Source organism: Anolis sagrei, chromosome 3 (assembly GCF_037176765.1).
Source record: "Anolis sagrei isolate rAnoSag1 chromosome 3, rAnoSag1.mat, whole genome shotgun sequence".
NCBI classification, from domain to species: Eukaryota; Metazoa; Chordata; class Lepidosauria; order Squamata; family Dactyloidae; genus Anolis; species Anolis sagrei.
The window spans coordinates 93,620,394-93,640,040 of NC_090023.1; the positions used below are offsets into that span (position 1 = coordinate 93,620,394).

The following is a 19,647-nucleotide window of genomic DNA, read 5'->3' on the forward strand; positions in this document are numbered from 1 at the left end:
TCAAGGCTCTGTTTTAACGGCAACTCTATCATAAGATTTTCCTCTACGATTTATCCAGAGGAGGTTTGCCACTGCTTTTCTAAGAATACAGCCAAAAGCACCTGGCTCTCCCCTGATAGCCTCCCTTCCAAGTGCTAAGCAGGTCATATCTCTAGGCAGACTTTAGTTCAAAAAGGGCTTTGTCTTGAGCGGTGTTTTCCAACATGTGCTCTATTCACTCTAGAATGTCGTCACTAGAAGAGACACAAAGTTGCCGTATTAGAAAGACTTGCAACGACATAAAGCTTTCAATTGTTTATTAAATATACTATGCTACCTTTGCCTGAAGCTTACTTTGAATAATAAGCATGAGATAAACTCTGTAAACAGCTGTCGGTTGTACAGTGGCGTGTGTGTGGCAAAAAGAAACAACAGCTCTGCCTAGAAAGGGTAAACAGTTTAATTCAGAGGTGACATTCCAGGAATCGCTACAAACCTTTTTTCTAGTGCTCACAGCAGTCGAGGTACGAGGCGAAAGGGGATCATGTCTGCAGCCTTGAACAGATGAAGGCTGATAGAGATGCTCCAGTCTCAAGAGTCCTAGCAAGGTCCATTAGCTTATCAGCTTTCATTGGTTAAGCTAAAATGCCCACATTCCTCTTTAGACACCTGTATAAACAAGCACGAGGCTGGATGCGGAAACACCGTGGTCACGGGCTATCTGGTTTCACGTAGAATGATGACTTTGTATCGGGTTATTGTCCTTGGAGATTTTACTTTTTTGTTTCTTTTTAGTAATTTCTAACACAGGAAAAAATAGTTTCAGTTATCAGCAGTTCTTTGTTATCGGCCATGACCGCACAAAAAAATAAAATCTCCCACCAGCCTAAAATAGACTTGGGACATCTGGCTGGGCTTTAAAAAAAATGGGGGGGGGGGGAAGATAAAATCAGAGAACTGCTGCTATTACATAGGCTTTGTCTAGATGGGGGAGTTGGTCTCCTTTAATATCTCTTTAAGTAACATTTAATATCTATCTTAAATAAATGGTACAATCTGGAACTACACAATTCTAAAGAGAGACAAATACTCAAACAGAATTATATATGACTTTGAAACTCTGGGAGCAACTGAATAGAGTTCCAGTGTCATGGTTGATGCTTGTTGAATTAAGCAAATGGAAGCCATAGCAAGTGCTACTGCATCTTGTTTACATACAGGTTTAATTTCAATCCAATGAGTTTAAACTTCACAGAAACACAACCTGTGTCAGAATCACATACTCTATTTCCAGGCACCAAGATGCTATGTAGATCTCCTAATATGATCTCCATATTCCAAGAAAGAAAGAAAGAAAGAAAGAAAGAAAGAAAGAAAGAAAGAAAGAAAGAAAGAAAGAAAGAAAGAAAAGCTTAGTCTATACATCCGGAAGGCTGTTAGGAATTGTGGGAGTTGGAGTCCAAAACACCTGGAGGGCCAAAGTTTGCCCACTCGTACTATACATAACAGATTGCTATATTCCTCATATATATCAAGGGCTGCTGTGATTTTGTGATGCGATTTTACATACTTTTATGGTATTAACCTGGATTGTTTTAATACTAATGTTGTTTAGTACTGTGTTCATATTTGTATATTTTAAGTTGTATTGAAATGCTTTTAGTTGTGAGCTGCTTTGAGTGTCCATATGGAGAGATAAAGCGGGATATAATAATAATATATTCTGCATTTCCTTGCTTTTTGCTGTTTCAACTATCTTTTCTTCTAACTCTGTACTTAGTGGATTTGCTTACTGAACAACTGTTATTTCTAGCAGCAATGACAAAGATGAAGCATCACTATAAAATTCATTGCCAAGTGCTATATTGTACTAATAAATAAGATACATTATAGACACTAGCAAGTTGGCAATCAAAACCTCTCCCATCCATACCCACCTTCATTTGCCCCTTCTACAATGGCTCTTATGCATTACTGCTATATTTCCCTTAGTTTGCAACCATTTTCCTTATCAAAAGTACACATCAAAAGCACCTTTATCCAAATCCAGTCGTCAGTTAACAATCTTCTCTGTGACATTTTCCATGACCTTCCATATATAAATAGAGTACAGACTCCTGTATACAAAACGCACCTTGTAAATTCCACTGACAGATGGGGTCAAATGCTTCCTGATAAAAGGTAGGTGAGTTTGAAAATATCTGTGCCAGTTTTCTGCAACTCTATATTCCATGTAGTTGTGTAAATTACCAGACACTGTTTCAGTCCTTCTTTCCATTGACTTTGAGATCAATTCTAAAACTATTGGCATGCCTAAAACAACAGAAAATTTATGCCCATACTAGAGTACAAAATAATTCACAAAATATTGTTTATATTGAATTAGTTATCTGACAAGTGAGGTCTAAAGATGTTTACATTAGGAATGTGTTCTTCCTTTTTCTCACGACAAAGGAGTATGAAGGATAGTCTCATAATAGACCAATGTATGACTCTTAACATTGTTACAACTAGTAATGAGAGATCAATACTATCAAACACTTACAAATCCCATTTACAAACCTAATTGTTAACTTCCTTGTGATCTAACAAAATGCACTATTACTTTTGGGAAGGAAACACTCAGACTTTGGATCACAATGACCCAAAGTAACCTGTGAATGTTTGCAAGCAACCTTTACTCTCATCTCTGCAGGTGGTCAAAGTGAAGAGCAATGACTTCAAAATGTCTACTTTTCTGTTAATGAAAAAGTTTTTGCAAAACACAGTTATTGAGGGTTGTCTTTAATACTTCCTCGGCACAGCATCAATGGCTTCTTTCAAAGGCATCAACAATATGTCCAGAACAAGTGTGTTTTGGTTTGCTTTTTTACTTAGAGAATCATGTGTAATAACTGTGCATTTCTTTTTTCATGTCATTCATTGGGTACATTTGATTCTGATACTGGACTGATAAATCAATATCTATGGAGAGTTTCAGATGGGAAGGAGAGCATGCATTTTAAAATAATAGTTTCATTTTAACTCCCAGCTTGGATAACACTAGCCAACACACATTTTGGTGCCTCAAATGTTAGACCTCTTTCTAAGTATATTTGACTTGCCAAGACCAAAAATTGCACCAGCTTTCCTTTAACATATCTAGTTTTTGAATTACAAAACACATACCATGTACCAGTTGCTATCTGCAGTCTATTCAATGCAATCTTCCGATTCAGAACCCTAAATAACTCCATGACCAGGCCTAAACACCAAGACACTAAGAGAAAAAATGTTGGATTTTGGTCTGTGTAAAGTGTGTGAGGGATATGGTTTTGCATAAAGAAGATCATCTTTCTATTGCAATTTTCTGATGCTCATCTTTGTTTAGCATGCTTATAAAAACTGACTACTTAGAAACCTCCCTCTCTCTCCAACATCTCATAAACGATTTAAAAATATTTTAAACTAGCTTGGGGACCTAGCAATGTCCAGGTTATTTGAAAAAGGCATTGATTGTTTTTGGATGTTTGGTAATAAAATGCTGTTTATTAAAAATAGTATTTCCTTTGGTTTTTTTGAATGCTTCTATTAGAAAATGCATAAGAATGTGGGTGAACTACAATTTCTTTGCTGTGCACTCGCAGAAAAAAGTTGGAAAGGGTTAAGGGAGAGTCAGTGGGTGGGGTGATGCAAATTCCACACCAATGGAGAGAGTCAGACACACTGGGATGTCTGTGGTGGAGGAAAAACAGAAAATCTAGGATGAAATTGTCCTTGTATGAAAGCCTTCACTTGGGTGGTGGCCAGTAAGGTATTAGTGGAGGACACTGGAAGGGCTCTTGAACATGTTCATAGCACTCACTATAACCTGCAATGTCATTGGAGGGAGGGCCATTGGTGTCTCCTAAGCAGTGGGAGCTATAGCTGTTTGGGGAGGCAGGATATTGTCTGTGTAAGTGGACACCCCAGCCACATATATACATACATATTTTCACTTTTATTATGTGTATAGAAGATGTATGGTATGTTACTATGACACAAGCAACTAAGCAATGTTTTATTCTCCATTAAGCAGTTCAAGTTCTGACGTATAAGTTCTATGTTTCTGTTGTATGTTCGTACTAACCCAAAATTATACTAGGAATAAATATGCCTGGAATATTTTAAATATCAGGGGAGACAAGCAGTGTTTTCCAGCTGTCAGTTTATCCTAATTCATGAATTTGTTGATTATAAATTATATGATTTTAACTGTATTTGTGTTTGGATTGGTGGCACTAATGCTGGAGCGGCCTAGCTGAGAGGAGTGCGTTACCATGGAGACGATGCTGTAGAGAAGTGGGAGGAGCTTAGAGGGGAGAGTTTGAAAAATGACAGTTTAAGTTCAGTCAGAGTTAGGGTTTAGGTTCAGAGGAATGAACAGTCATGAGTTAGGTTTTAGGTTCCGAGGAGTGAGGAGTTAGGGTTTGGAGCTCGGAGTGAGCAGTTCCAGTTAGGAGGTCGATTCAGTCAGCCGTCGGAGATAGTTGTTTAGTGGAAGAGCAGTGAGAGGGAATAGCAGTAGGTTTTCCAGCCTAGGAAGGCGGGAGGGAGAAACCTAGATAGTTTCTTTAGTCAGGGAAGGCTAAAGAAAGCTAGTTAAGATCGCTAGTCGGGAGAAGACTAGAGATCAGTAGTTTGATCAAGGACAGATCAAATTAGAAAGCTATTCACCTCAGGAAACATTGCTCAGCAAAGTGCTACATTTCACTAACAGTTGCTATAAGCTGTATCATTTGAAAGAGTGTTACTTAAAAGTTCCAGAAGTCATTCAACAACTCGTAACCACACGCTTTGTACCAAATAAACTTGTTCTCTTTTGTTGAAGACCGTTTCATCTCAGTCAATCTGCGTCTGTGAAGCCAAATCTTATCATTGATGACCCATATACCTCACAATTGGTGGCAGCTACCCTAGTTTACAATATATTCTTTCCAATAAGTGAGGCCTGAGTTTAATTCCCTCCTTGATTATACGCGCTTCGTTACAGGCTTCCTTTATGAACCTGACTACTGAAAGTGCAAGTCAGAAAACAAACTTAACACAGACACCAGTTCTATAGAAATTATATGTTCCAAATTATATGTATACATATAATGGAATATCATCTTTCTGACCTTAACTATAACAAAATATACATGTTCCTTCTGGAAATATTTATGGTTTGGTCCGACTTCTGCTATCCCTGCCCCTTGAAAACTGCCGGGTTTTCTGTTCCTCCAAGGCTTTGAAGAATGCTCATTAACTGCCTTTTCCAGCAAACAATAAAATATTTAATGTTAAAAGTTCAAGTTTGCCACCCAGGTTGAGAAAATCCATACTTTCTGAAAAACATGTAGGAAATCCAATTTTTAATTTCTTTTCCACCTCAGTGCTTAAGCCTTTGATCTAGAAAAGACAGGAACAAACATGGTGTATTGTTGTGGTTAATGTCTGCGATTTGAACAAGTAAGTATTTTAACCACAGCATTTTCACTTGTGTTAAGATCATTGAGATTTATGTTCCTTCCATATCACTTCAGGAAAACCACTGTTACCATATTATAGCAGTTAAGTTAAATGAAGCAGAAAGATGTTGTGGAAAATATTACATCTAGGTGAAGTAAATTAGAGTACCAGGTTTAGTTATATTTCTGACATTACTATCAACCAAGAAAAAAGTAACCAAGCAATTTAAAAAAAGGAAAACTGAAGCTTCTTTTCATTTCAGTTACAGATACCCTAATTCAGTTGTATATTTTATCTATTCTGAAGTGGTAGGAAAGGGTGCTGTCTTTTGTTATGTTTTTAATGGTTGTTTCCTTTTAAAAATTCATGGTGTGTTAATGTTTAATGTGTTAACATGCTTAATTGTGTACACCATCAGGGTTTTCAGCCCTATCCTGTTTTAACTTCATTGTTAGCTTTCTTAGATCCAATGTCAGGAGAAAGGGAGGATATCAAGGAAATCCTCCCAATTGCTCAGGATGGTGAGCAATCCTGAGCAATTGGTGAGCAATTCCTTAGTCCTGGGAATAAGAGTTGAAAAAGTTGAGTATGCCCAGCCCGAAGAAGAGAAGATTAAGGGAAGACCGGGAGATATGATAGCAACCTTTGAACATCTGAAAAATGATATGTCTAGAACACATTTGGTCCTCAAGTCCTATTACTCGAGAAAGGAGGATTAGAAACCATGGACAGAAATAGTAAAGATAGTAGAAGAACATACTACATGAAATGATATTGTTTAAGCAAAGAAAGGCTGAATAACCATCTGTCAGTGATATAATCTCATCCTGTACCACATTGGCTTAGGTTTCTCATCCTCCACTTGTTGATTTGTTTAATCTCTTTAGCCTCTGTGTAAAAGAATTCATTTCCTATGGGATCTTCTCATTTTTAACAACAATACATTAATGTCATTCAATGGCATTCAAATAGGTTTAACCTATTTCAGCGGTTTGAATCTGGGGAACAGGGTGAGCTCCCATCTGTCAGCTCTGGCTCCTCATGCAGGGACATGAGAAAAGCCTCCCACAGGTTGGCAAAACATCTGGGCATCCCCTGGGCAGCCTCCTTGCAGATAGCCAATTCTCTCATATCAGAAACAAATTGCAGTTTCTCAAGTCGCTCCTGACGGACACACACACACACACACACACACATTCAATGGGGACAACTGGTGTCACATTATGTGCTTTAGTGTGAGATGATGAGGGATTTTTTTCCTTAAAAAAGATACTGCACATATAATTTTTAAACTATACCAAATATTGATAAAATGGTGGATATCTGGTTTTCACTGCTTAGGATTGCTCAGAACAAACTGATTTGCAAGGAAGGACTGTTAACAAGCATTAACAATGCTAATAGTGTTAGGGTGAGGTTCAAGGTAGATAAAATCTGTTTCTCATGAAACCCAGGTTTAATCGGGAAGGTGGCATGCTTTCATTGACTATTAACTTACAAAGAAATATTCATCCTGTACTTCACTATGATGAAATACTAAATCATACTAAGAAAATAATTTTTTCAGTGAATCCAACATTGAACACCCATCGACAAAAGACAAGGCTTTCTGTATGTCTGCATGAATGTAATCTAAGAGTCTCAATATTAAAAAGTTATATGGTGAACACAGAAAAGGGAGGATATCTTTTGAGAGCAAGACTTTTTCATTGTCTCTCACTCTAGAAGTAAAGCTTTTTTTTATGGTGATGAATTACAATTTTATTTTGACGACTTGGCCAATGTAATTATATGATTGTATTTTAGTATTTGTTTTCTTTCTTTCTTTTTATTATATATATTTAGACATGGAAGTAAAGCATTTTTAATGCTGTGTATCTCAGGCATCATACATTTACCAAAACAACAGGGTTTTTAACAAGCAGTAGTACAAATTGAAACTGGAGATAAATAAAACAGTACAAGCCTCACAGACAACCAGACTCCAGAAAGACATCATGCTTTTGAGCCATATCCTTCCGCAACATTGATGAAACAATTTATCTTCACAACTATTTTTAAAAACCAAATGACCATGTTTGTGGAAACAATGTAAAACTACCACTGTGAAACTATTATTTTTTAAAATATGAAGTAGCTCTGGGAAAATGGGCAAATAATGTGTACTTTTCACAAATATTTAAATGTTTAATTAAAAGGAGAAAAATTAATTTGCAGTAGGTCTCCATATTCTTTGGACCTGGAGGTCTTAGTGAGTTCTTATAGCAAAGAAAAGAAAGTTTCGGGTTCTGTATAAGGAGTCTAACTGGATGGAATTGCTGCTGTGTTATCATCCAAAGAACTTTCTCATTGGTCATTCCACTGTGCAAAACAGTGTTTGCAGACTCGCTGGCTCACTTAATCCATCAATAATTAAATTATTCTCAAAATGTTGGTATGAAAATATTTTTTTCCAAATTGCAGCAGCCACTAGCAACAAATTAAGCAATTTCATGTACCTCTCAAAAACATTTCTCTTTGTATGCAGGTCACATTAAGCTGTGTTTTGCTACCATTTAACTCTGGGGAAGATAAGTTGTTTATTAATTTATTCTTGTTATGATTTTAAGACAAATCCTCTGATTTAAGGGACATAATTTTATTGGTGTCACACACAGGTGCAATTTCCTTTCCAAATATGGTCAGACTTTTTTGTCTGTTGTGCAATGCACAAATTCAGTTTATGCATACTGTATAAACTCATGTATAAACCCTTCACAGTTGCTGAGGTTAGGGGCGCAGGATTTCTGCAAAAGTATAAAACCACAAATTTATACAATTGCTATTTCTTTACTTCAGATAATACATCTCTAGGAATGTCTAGATCCTATATCGTGACTCTATAGTGAATTTGCATTGGAAGTTAACCATAGAATTGCATTGCAGGAGCTAGAGAGGTGTTTGCTCTATGAACCTCTAGATCGGGCATGGGCAAACCCGGGCCCTCAGACTGGACGCAATCCTGTGGGCTCTTCGTCCTCGCTCCCGTCTGCTTCGGCCTCCCCTTCAGTATGTGGTACTTCACTGGTATCCTGCCGCAGCTGAGTCCTTCACTCGGTGCGCTGTCTCGCACACATATTCCCTTCTCTAATTCAGAGCCGCATTGTGCAACCAGCGTAGTGCTACCAGCACTGGGTCACAGTATCATACTTTTACCGGAATTCAGCCAAGACTATTGTTTTGATATTTGTCCAGCAATACAAAATTCTGTTTATGTGGACACTATGTTGTGGTGCTGCATATATTGCACAGAGAATTATAATTAATTGGGTAACTGATTTAATACATGCAAACATACCATACCCAGCACACAAATCAACATACATGTTGTTCCAATGATTTTATCACACTGGAAATACAGTATAGAATATTGGGACGCCAGAAAATCAAAGCAATGGGTATAGTGCAAAAACTACTTCACACCTGATTTTCTGATATTTAAGTAACAAATGTAGACCGTTAGGTAAGACTAGGTACAACATCACTGAAATTTCCCTTTTTAGTTCTTTTTGTGGGGATGAGTCTGCCTAGCACTATGGAAGCCTAAAGAAGAAATATATAATTTTATTTCCTCTATTTAATAACATTGAAAATTTATTATATTTCTAAACCAAATAAGCTCTTTACACTCCATAATGCCTTACAATTGAAGACTCTTAACATTTTAACAACAAGTGCATTTTTAAAACGTAAATTCAATCTTTAATTAATTTTAGAATAGACTGTTATTAATAAATTATGTGTGGTAATTTTATATTAAAGTTATAAATAATGTATTTATGTTCATAAAGTAGTAAAGTTACTTTGACTCTAGAAAGAACTTTATCAATTTTTCCCAGAATTTTAATCTTTTCCAGTTAAACTTTTTTTCAGGGCATCAGAAGGACCTGAAATTTTACATCACTGTAGCTTTAAGACAGGTAGGAAAGACTACTATTTCTCATGACAGTTTGCTTCTACAATCACTGCACACCAATAGATTATAGGATTATTCTTATCTGGCTCTAATTCATTTCAACTGAGACCATGGAAGAAACTGCTTAAAGGTTTGTCTTGTTTTATCAAGACATAAACCTCTTCATTTCGGTCATCTAATTTTATTCCTCCATATGTTGCATTTGTTACTTACGACAAAAGTAGACTTTGGTTTCTAATAGTCTTCTGTCCTCTGCAACCAATATGTCACTTTAAGAATGAGCTTCTAATGCTTTCAATGGTAAGAGAATACATGTACGATTACCTTGCTCTCTACAGGAGACTCTACTACAGAGTCTCCTGCATGCAGCTCACAAACATGTTCTATTATTTTGGAAGGAAACATGTGTAATTAAGTTTATTATAATTACAACAATATCTATGGATTCTATATCCATTCATTTAACCATACATGGATTGAGAATATTAGGGAGGAAATCCCAAAAGCAAAGCAGAATTTTAACTTTATACAAGTGACACCATTTTACTATGCACTTGTATATAATGGGACTTTGGCGCCTATGGATTTTAATATATGTGAGATGTCCTGGAGTCAAACTAGAGTGAATACAAATACTATTTATTGTATCAATTACATTTACAATTTGTCCACTGAATAAGCGAGCCTCAATATCCTGAATGGATCCTCTATCTGACAAGAAGGGTCTTATTTGTATTGGCAAAACAGATCTATTTTTGTGGGCTTCATTGTTTTTTAATCAAACACATTTTCCCTTCCCAGTGCCAGAATATTTCAAAATATGGCAACCCTGCCTCCTAGTCCTTTCCTAATAGAAGGTGTGTATAATCCATAGACTCAGGTATACCCTTTTGTATATACAACCTTCTTTCCAACACCCATAACTTGGTAACACTAATCCTCGATACTAGTATAGTGTTACATTTCAGCCTTATATTCATTTCTGACAGGAAATAGGACACGTTCTTTTTCTTCTTTGGGATAACTAATTAGAACAAAAACTAATGGATAAAGCTTTTTAATTATATATGAGGTTAAGAGCACATTAATTTGGTTTGCTGGGAGATATATCTGACACCAAGTTATTTAAATTAACCAAACATGTCTCCCAGTGAAACAGTAGAAGAAAAAAGCTCTACCTTGCTTGTCAAAAATGAACCTTGACTATTTTTCCTCAGCAGAACTATTAAAACATGTGCATGCTCTTTCAAAATTATGCAACTAGAAGAAAACAGTGAGATTTGGAATTGTTATTTATTGTTCTATTCTCCCTCCTAAAAAGAGCGTGTCTCCAGTAATGCAAATAAAATATGGATGAGACTTTTCCCCTCCTTTATGGTTATAAACTACATTTCATAAATAAAAAAGTCTTTCTGAGGTTGTTAATTATTTGCAGTCTGAATTCTTGTTCATACATCATAGTATAGTAAAAATAGTGCATGCTGTTGCTTTTTCTCACAGTTTATGGACTGTTTCTAGAGCAGCTGACAATTTTGCAAGCATAGGCGAACTCTCATCCCACTTTTAACTTGATGAGTGGAGAGACAGTTGGTTTTTTAAAAGAAAGGGTGAAGTCAATGTTGTGGCATTAGTTGAAAAACTGGCTGCACAACTGTGGGATCTAATTTAACGAAACTGACATATATTTGCAAGATGCTAAAAGTGTACCTAAGTTCAATAGATAAGTCAGTTTAACATGCATGCAGAAAACACAGCATGTCAGTTCAAGCTATGTATAAAATATGTGTTATCAGAATTAGTTATTACTGACAGCTTGCTATGAGACAGATTGTCTGGAATTCCTTACTCCCAAAGACTATGCCCCTGTGAAGGAAACGAAGTGGAAACAACAGAACACGTATTATTGTAGCGCCGTTATTACACAATACAGTGTAGCCAACTTTTATATCCAATTTTATCCCACATGATCAGACATACCCCACAGAGGATTGTTAGATATTTTTTAGAGGATAAGTGCTACAGGGCGACCCTCATAGTGGCAAAACTTCTCGTAGTAGCAACAAGGATAAGAAAGAAACTAACCTCCGATAGGGGTATTACTTGAAACCATGTAGATGTATTTTGTACAATGAACTTCTCCTGAGATGGGAGAATTTATCAATGACTGTTGGTTAACTGATGGGTCTATGGACCATAATAAATGTCACTATTGTTGTTTGACAACTTGTCTGAAGTAAAAAAAAAATGTGGTAAGTTACAAAACTAAGAAAGAAACCCCTTAACCTCGTGTCCATGAAAAGGAGAATGCAGACCTGAGATATCTTCAAACTTGTTCTCATAAAGACAAACAGTGGACTCTTATTTATATTTGAACTGGGTCTATCCGCACCATGCCTTGCAAGTTTCAGCAAAACCCTGCATGTATTACCTTTTGAAGCTGATTTCCCTAAAACAGCCATAGGTATAGAGATAAGAAGTTCCCACCTTCACTGATTAATTGATTTCTTTTCAGAACTAGGAAAAGTTACTCTGCCTACAACTCTCAAAATATTGAGACATAATTGCAAGTGGGCATACTGTAGTCCAAAGTCATTCAGTCAAGATCAAACATAATGCAAGCCACACTATTAGTGGGAAGAACCTTAGGAGTGTATGCAGATAAGTTTATTTGCTTTAGAAATGTGAACCTTGTCTATTGGATGCCACTTTCAAGCATTATTCCTGTAGTAATCTAAACATGGCAAAATATTTATAGCACTGATCTAAAGAAGTGCTTGGAGCAGGAAAATATTATTAAGATTTCTTCAAAAGAATATAACTAACACTATACCAGAGAAGTGCTACAACAGAGAACTTGATACCAAAGTCTAATGTAATGTAAATATTTGATTTGGCACCAGCCCTACAAAGCATTATCTTATTTAGTGCCATAAACAACAAAACTCTATCCAGAACTACTCATATGCAAGTCCCACTGAGTGCAGCTGGAGCTTACTCTCAGGAAAATGTGTCCAACATTGCACAGTCAAGCATTATTTTTTTCCTGTACAGGCTTGAAAACAAGCTGTGCCTCGCAAATTATAAAAACACAAGATGGTTGGTTTGGTCATGAAGAACAGTCAACAGTTAATTACATTTAAGGCATCTCTTTATGAAAACAACTTGTCCAATTGTAGGAGCAGCCACATCAAATTAGCTCTTTAATCAGAAATGACTTATTGCAACAACTGCATAACTGGAAGTGGTCAAGGGAAGTCTGGGTGGCTGTTTGACTCACAAAAGTCACTACTATGCATCACTACATTGGCTAATTTTCAAGATGAGATGAGGACTTTCAACCCAGTTAAGTTGTTCTTATTCTTCTTAATTCTGGGGAAAATATAATTTCATATAGAGTTGGAAGGGGGTAAATGGGCCCTCCGGTCAAACCCCTTGCTCAGCCAGATATTCAGTATCTACATCAGGTAGCTATCCAGCCTCTTTTTGAAGCTGTTCTGTGAAGGAGATCCGTCCATGTCTTGAGGCAATTGGTCCTACCTCCAAACTGCTCTTTTAAGCAGACCTTAATAGGGTTGTGCCCGGATTCACTTTACAAAACTATCTTCGGCTTCTTTGGCTTATTTGGATGCCCATCACAGCAAGGGCTCAGCAGCCATGTTTTTTCCGGCTGCAACAGAACAGTGGCTGCTAAAAAATGACTGTTTTCAGTTTCTTTCAGCTACACATGGAATGCGGAGAGGCAGCCTCTAGAGGGAAAAGGATCCCCAAAAGGGTGTTTTCTTAAGTCCTTGCCTTAAATACAGGTCTCCTTGAAAGACAGAAGGGAAAGGATCCCAGAAACAGGGGTTTCTTAAGTCCTTGCCTTCAATCCAGATCTCTTTGAAAGACAGAAGTGAAACAATCCCAGAAAGATTGTTAACTCATATTAACTCTGATACTTTTTAAATCCAGTTCTTAATGATATAAGGACAAACGATGCCTAAAATGATGGAAAGGGGAACCTGGGAAGTCTCCCCCACTGCTGTCAATGGCCCGGATCGAAAACAAATCTTTTGGCTTCCGGGATTGAAAATGGAAACTATACGTTCATTAAATGCAGGCTAAATAGAATTTGCTTTCTCTGCTGCAACGTCAAACTACTGACTCAAGTTTACCTTATCGTTAGCAATTATCCTGCTCAATGTGATCAATTTCTTTGTTTTAAATGTGTGATTTCATATTGTTGATGCGTCTAAAATGGGTTTGTATTTGATTTTATTTTGCTGTCTTCTGTTGTACATTGTTTACTGTATTGCAGGGCTTGGCCCCATGTAAGCCACCCCGAGTCCCCTTGGGGAGATGGTGGCAGTGTATAATTAAAGTATATTATTATTATTATTATTATTATTATCCCAAGATCTTTTTCACATGTAGAACTGCTGAACCAAGGAACTTCCATCCTGCCCTCCATCCAAGTTGTCATTGCCTAAATGTAGAATTTTGAATTTCTTTCTGATAAATTTCATTTTATTGATTTCACCCATGTTCTTGTTTATTCGGATACTTTTGAATTTGTTTAGTGTGCTAGCTACCCCATCCTGTTTTGTAAAATTTGCAAATCTGAAATGGCTTCCAGTAGCAACATGGAAGTTACGTTATTATTAATTATTGGGTCTCCTCATGTTACATCTGGAAAGAACATAAAAATATCCCTGCTGGGTCAATCAGTATTTCACTAACTGTGGTTAGCAAAGTCCAGCCAGATATTTCTTGGTAGCCCACAGACAAGGCATGGAAGTAATCCTGCCTGACTGTTCCTTTTTCCAACAACTAGTGTTTCAAATTATATTCTTTCTGTGTCTATGTGTTTTATTTAGCCAAAGTTACAAATAAAAGCTGATTTTTTAAAGTGATGAAAGCTTTGCGAAACCATCAAGGTCAGAGGTGATGGCTACGTCCCACAAAGGCAAAATTTACCAAAGCAACTGTACAGTCAAAACATCAATCTAATTAAAGACTATGTCTGGATTTTCCATGCTTAGTCCAAAGTAATGATCTTTACAGGTTAAGACCAAATATATTCAACAAGGCATTTCCCAAAACAGATACCAAACTTTAGATAAGATGTGAAAAATGTGCAGTCTTTTAGGTATTGTGAAACTACATCAATTCTCCTATCAATTCTAGCCATTAGTGGCAATGGTAAAGAATGCTGAAAATCTGCAGTTTATTAACACCTGAAAAATGCATAATTTTGTCTCCTGCCCTTCATACACATGCTGGAATGTTCCGCTTTTAATTATGAAATTCTGTTATTTCCCTATCCTGGCTGAATAACTTGCAAGCCAACATAGAAAAGCCAATGCTTTGAATCCTGGACTAGGACTCAGGGAAATCCTGTTGCCTCCAGGCAAGAGCTATGAGGCCTCCTAGCAGGGGCAGGCACACAGGAGGGGGGTGCGACTATTATACAATGAATCAGGAAATACTGAAACCAGCACCTCCAAAAGGGATGCCAACTATTATGCAGTGAAATACTGTGTGTCTGATCCAATGTTCAAGTTAAGTCCCAAGTAGTACATTAATTTGCTCAGCACAATATTGTTCCTTTAAAGACACTTATGTGAATAAATTAGTAGTTGTCGAAGGCGTTCATGGCCAGAATCACTGGGTTGTTGTACTTGTTTTGGGCTATGTGGCCATGTTCTAGAGGCATTCTCTCCTGACGTTTCACCTGCATCTATGGCAAGCATCCTCGGAGGTAGTGAGGTGAGGATGCTTGCCATAGATGCAGGTGAAATGTCAGGAGAGAATGCCTCTAGAACATGGCCATATAGCCTGAAAAAACCTACAACCCAAATTAGTAGTTGTTTCATTCCCCCAGACCTTGAAATTAACCCTATAAAATCCAAAATACTATTTTTTCCAACTCATAATATCTAAAACATAAAACTTAGCAAAAGCACAATTTCTTCAGTGATGATGTTGTTCCTTTTTTTACAGTGTGCAAGTGGCTACCCTAAACATATGAATTCTAATGATCACTTTAAGAGAACAAACTGAGCAGTCTTTCCATAAACAGTGTAGAAAGACACAAAATCATGCTGTGATTTCAATGTATAATTAATAGGTTCTTGGAGAGGAAGGAAGCTACTGCATCTCTGAATCATTACTTTGGTCTTGCTTTCATCCTACTAGTGTCCATTGGTGGGTAAGAAATTTTACTTCCCTGTACCAGTGCTACCTGTTGTTAGTGCAAGGACTGTAGAAATACAAGATCCTTTTGAAAATAGACAATTGTGACTCATACACATGCTTGACAGTAGTATGTAGTGTAAAAGTAAAATGGCTTTCCAATATTAAATTGCAAAAAAGAAATACCAAGCATGGCTGGTGGGAACAAGAGAAAGGGCTTTCTCTGTGGCTGCCCCCAACCTCTGGAACTCCCTTCCTAAAGAGTTAAAGATGCCCCACTCCCTCCTTGCTTTCAAGAAACAACTAAAGACATACCTTTGCTCACTGGCTCACGAAGAGGAGGAATAGTAGTTGGTAATACTACCATTATACCTCCATACTACTATTAATAGTTGCCATCTGTATCCGTGCCCTGCTCACCCCACCAGCTCAATAGATATCTTGAGAAATGTTTAATCGATTTGCCCCAAGGAAATGTGAAATTATAGTTTCCATTCGATGTTTGATGTTTTGTCTTATGTCTGCTATAACAGGCTGTGTATTTAATTTAAGTTTAGTTGTTAAGTTATAATTCGTGTTTATGTTGGGTTGTTTAAATTTTGTTAGTATGGATGTATTGTTGTTGTAGTCGGGCATTGAATATTTGGCTTTTATGTTTGGAATCCGCCCTGAGTCCCTTCGGGGAGATAGAGTGGAATATAACGTTTTATTATTTTTGTACTATTATTACATTCAGTTATATGGGAAACAGTAAAAGAAACACAGCAAGATTAATATAATGGCTGTTACATGATCTTAAGAGAGATAAACTCAGCAAACCCACCCCCTCCCAAGTTTTGTGTCATTTGCACACTTGATGAGGTTTCTCTCTACCTTGTCATCTAAGTCATCAATAAATCCTTGACATGTAATGGCCCCAGGACAGAACCCTGAGGCACTTCTCTTGAGACATCTCTCCAGACTGAAATGCAGCCACTGATGACAACTAATTTGTGCACAGTTACCTAACGATAGAGAATGTTCCCATCTACTGCACACATAATCAGTTTGCTAGCCAAATATCGTGGAGGACCTTGCCAAAGGCTTTGCTGAAAATGTGTTTCAATAAGCAGAAATAGTTGCTTATGCTTACCCTGTTCATTCTAATACTATTTTTCTTGGGTGTAAGTCCTAATAAGCTTCTAAGTAGTCCTGTACAAGATCTTGTTTCATATTAGGGTGAGCAAGTACCAACACAGTGTGAGGGAATTGTTTGAATGCTAGACTACAACTCTTGAAGCCAGGGTCCAAATCCCCACTCAGCCATAGAAACCCACCTTAGGGTGACCTTAGGTAAGTCACACTCTCAGCCTAGAGTAGCATTTCTCAACCTGGGGATGAGGACCCCTTGGGGGGGGGGTGCGAGGGGTGTCAGAGAAGTTGCCAAAGACTATCAGAAAATACAGTATTTTCTGTTGTTCATGGGGGTTCTGTGTGGGAAATTTGGCCCAATTGTATCATTGGTGGGGTTAGAATGCACTTTGATTGTAGGTGAATTATAAATCCCAGCAACTACAACTCCCAATGTCATGTTCTATTTTTCCCAAACTCCACCAGTGTTCACGTTTGGGCATATTGAGTATCTGTGCCAAGTTTGGTCTAGATATATCATTATTTGAGTCCACAGTGCTCTTTGGATGTTGGTGAACTACAATCCTAAACTCAAGGTCAATACCCACCAAACCCTTCCAGTATTTTCTGTTGGTCATGGGAGTTCTATGTGCCAAGCTTTGGTTCAATTCCATTGTTAGTGGAGATCAGAATGCTCTTTGATTGCAGGTGAACTATAAATCCCAGCAACTACAACTCCCAAATGACAAAATCAATCCCCCACCAGTATCCAAATTTGGGCATATCAGGTATTTGTGTCAAATTTGGTGCAATGAATGAAAATGCATCCTGTATATCATTCAGGATATTTGTATTATGATTCATAGCTGTAGCAAAATTGCACTTATGAAGTAACAGTGAAAATAATTGTATGGTTGGGGCTCATCACAACATGAGGAACTGTATTAACTAAGGGGTCGCGATATTAGGAAGCTTGAGAACCACTGGCCTAGAGAAAGGCAATAACAACCCCCTTCTGTGATAGCATCACTGTAAGTCTGAAACCAAAAAAAAAAAAAAAATGAACCTCATGCTCCACAGAACTCCTAAGGCTTTTTTTAATGGCCTGAGATCTTTCCAGAACCCAAGACCTCTCTTTCTGACAGAAAAAGCAGGGGCATGTTGTATATAGTGAAGCTTCCATGTGAAGTGATTCATCTTTTAAACAGGTTGCCTGATTTCTGTTTATTGTTGAAACATTTTTTTATAAAAAAAACACAGATTTTCAAAACCAAAAATGAACTTCTGGAACTCTGGATGTTTCAGCAAAACAGTGAAAGATCACAAAGAGCAAAGTGGGAGAATCTTCCCAAACAGCCCTAATTCCACTGGTTCACAACAGACTAAAAATAAACTGAGACTCCTTTTAAAAACAGGGTGCTTTTTCCAATTAATTTCAAAACAAAGCCTTGGAGCTGAGGCTGCTAAACAGATTCCATCTTGTTGCAAAATGTTCTGCTTCAGTGTCACCCAGTAATTCCTAACACGATTGCTTCAAAAAAAAAATCCACAGCATTATAGTCTCGTTCCCTCTCCCAAGACGTTAAAAATGTAAAAGAAAGCACATTCCTGACCCCCTGTGACAGAAGTGACTCAGCATGTGGAATGCAGGAGAACATTCCTGTATGAATTCAAAGGCTTCATTTACTTTGGTGCATGCAGCTTGTTTGGGCTTGGGGGAGGTGGGGGAGACCTTGAATGCTGCCTTGGTCTTTGCCTTAAGACCCTCCATGCAAACAGTTCTTCTTCCCTATCTATCACTGTCTACCATTGGGGAGAAACAGAAGCTTCTTTAAGGGATGGCACAAAACCAGGATTCATCACAGAGCTGTGAGAGAGAAAAAAGATCATAGGCTGAAAATATAACTACTTTGTTTCTAAAATGAATATTTTCTAAACAAGCTGGTTAATTTATTCGGAGTGCATTACATTATCTCAGTATCACTGCCAACATTTAGGAGCAACACATTTTCATATCAAAATAAAGTTTTGATGATTTTAAAATCTGATGTCTACCTCTGCAAATATCTGAGAATACTTTACAAGTTAAGAGCAAGGGGAGATCTTGCATATAAAGCATTCTTTGCTGATCATACATGGACTGAGAGTCTACATTTGAAAAGGTGAATATCAAAATCTTTAGACAATTTCAATGTTTTGTTTAGGCTCACAAATATGTTGCTTGATCCTATGTGTGCATGATTTCACATGATAATTATGCACATGTGTAACATCCATGTTGATTTCTATCTCCAACTGTGTGATCTGCATGTTTACAAGTAGAAAATAAAAACATTTTTAATGAAGTGCTCATTAAAATCTTGCAAATCTTTTTGGAATTTCAGAATCCTGGATTTTCAAGACCCGGAATGTTATCTCAATGTCCAAGCTTTCAATATTGGTATAACTGCCATCTTCTAAAACAAGTTAGCATTAGAAACCCCCCGGTGGTGCGATGGATTAGACCCTTGTGCTGGCAGGACTGCTGATTGAAAGGTGAGCAATTCAAAACCAAGGAGCAGGGTGAGCTCCTGTCTGCCAGCTCCAGCTTCTCATGCAGGGACATGAGAGAAGCCTCCAACAGGACAGTAAAACATCTGAGTGTCCCCTGGGCAACATCCTTGCAGACAACAAACTCTCTCACATCAAAAGCAACTTGCAGTTTCTCAAGTCGCTCCGGACTTTAAAAAAAGTTAGCTTTAACGTTTTTTTTGTAGCTCTACAATAACAACTCAAGACAGTAACATTTACTTCCCCAAAGAGAATCAGGTTAAGATGAATCTGAGCAATATGCATAGGCTTCCTATTTTCAATATTCCATACTATTATTTTCCATCCATCAACTTTATCTGTAGCTTCTGAATGTAAGATCTCCAACAACCTGTCATTGACTGCTCTGCTCTGCTCTAGTCTTGCAAACT

General features: G+C 37.4%; 1 protein-coding gene across 2 annotated transcripts in view; it reads right to left on the reverse strand.

Moving 5' to 3' along the window:
• The window catches only part of SHROOM2 (shroom family member 2), a 140,128-nt gene that overhangs the window by 83,456 nt on the left and 37,025 nt on the right, over positions 1 to 19,647 (reverse strand). The window lies entirely within an intron of this gene.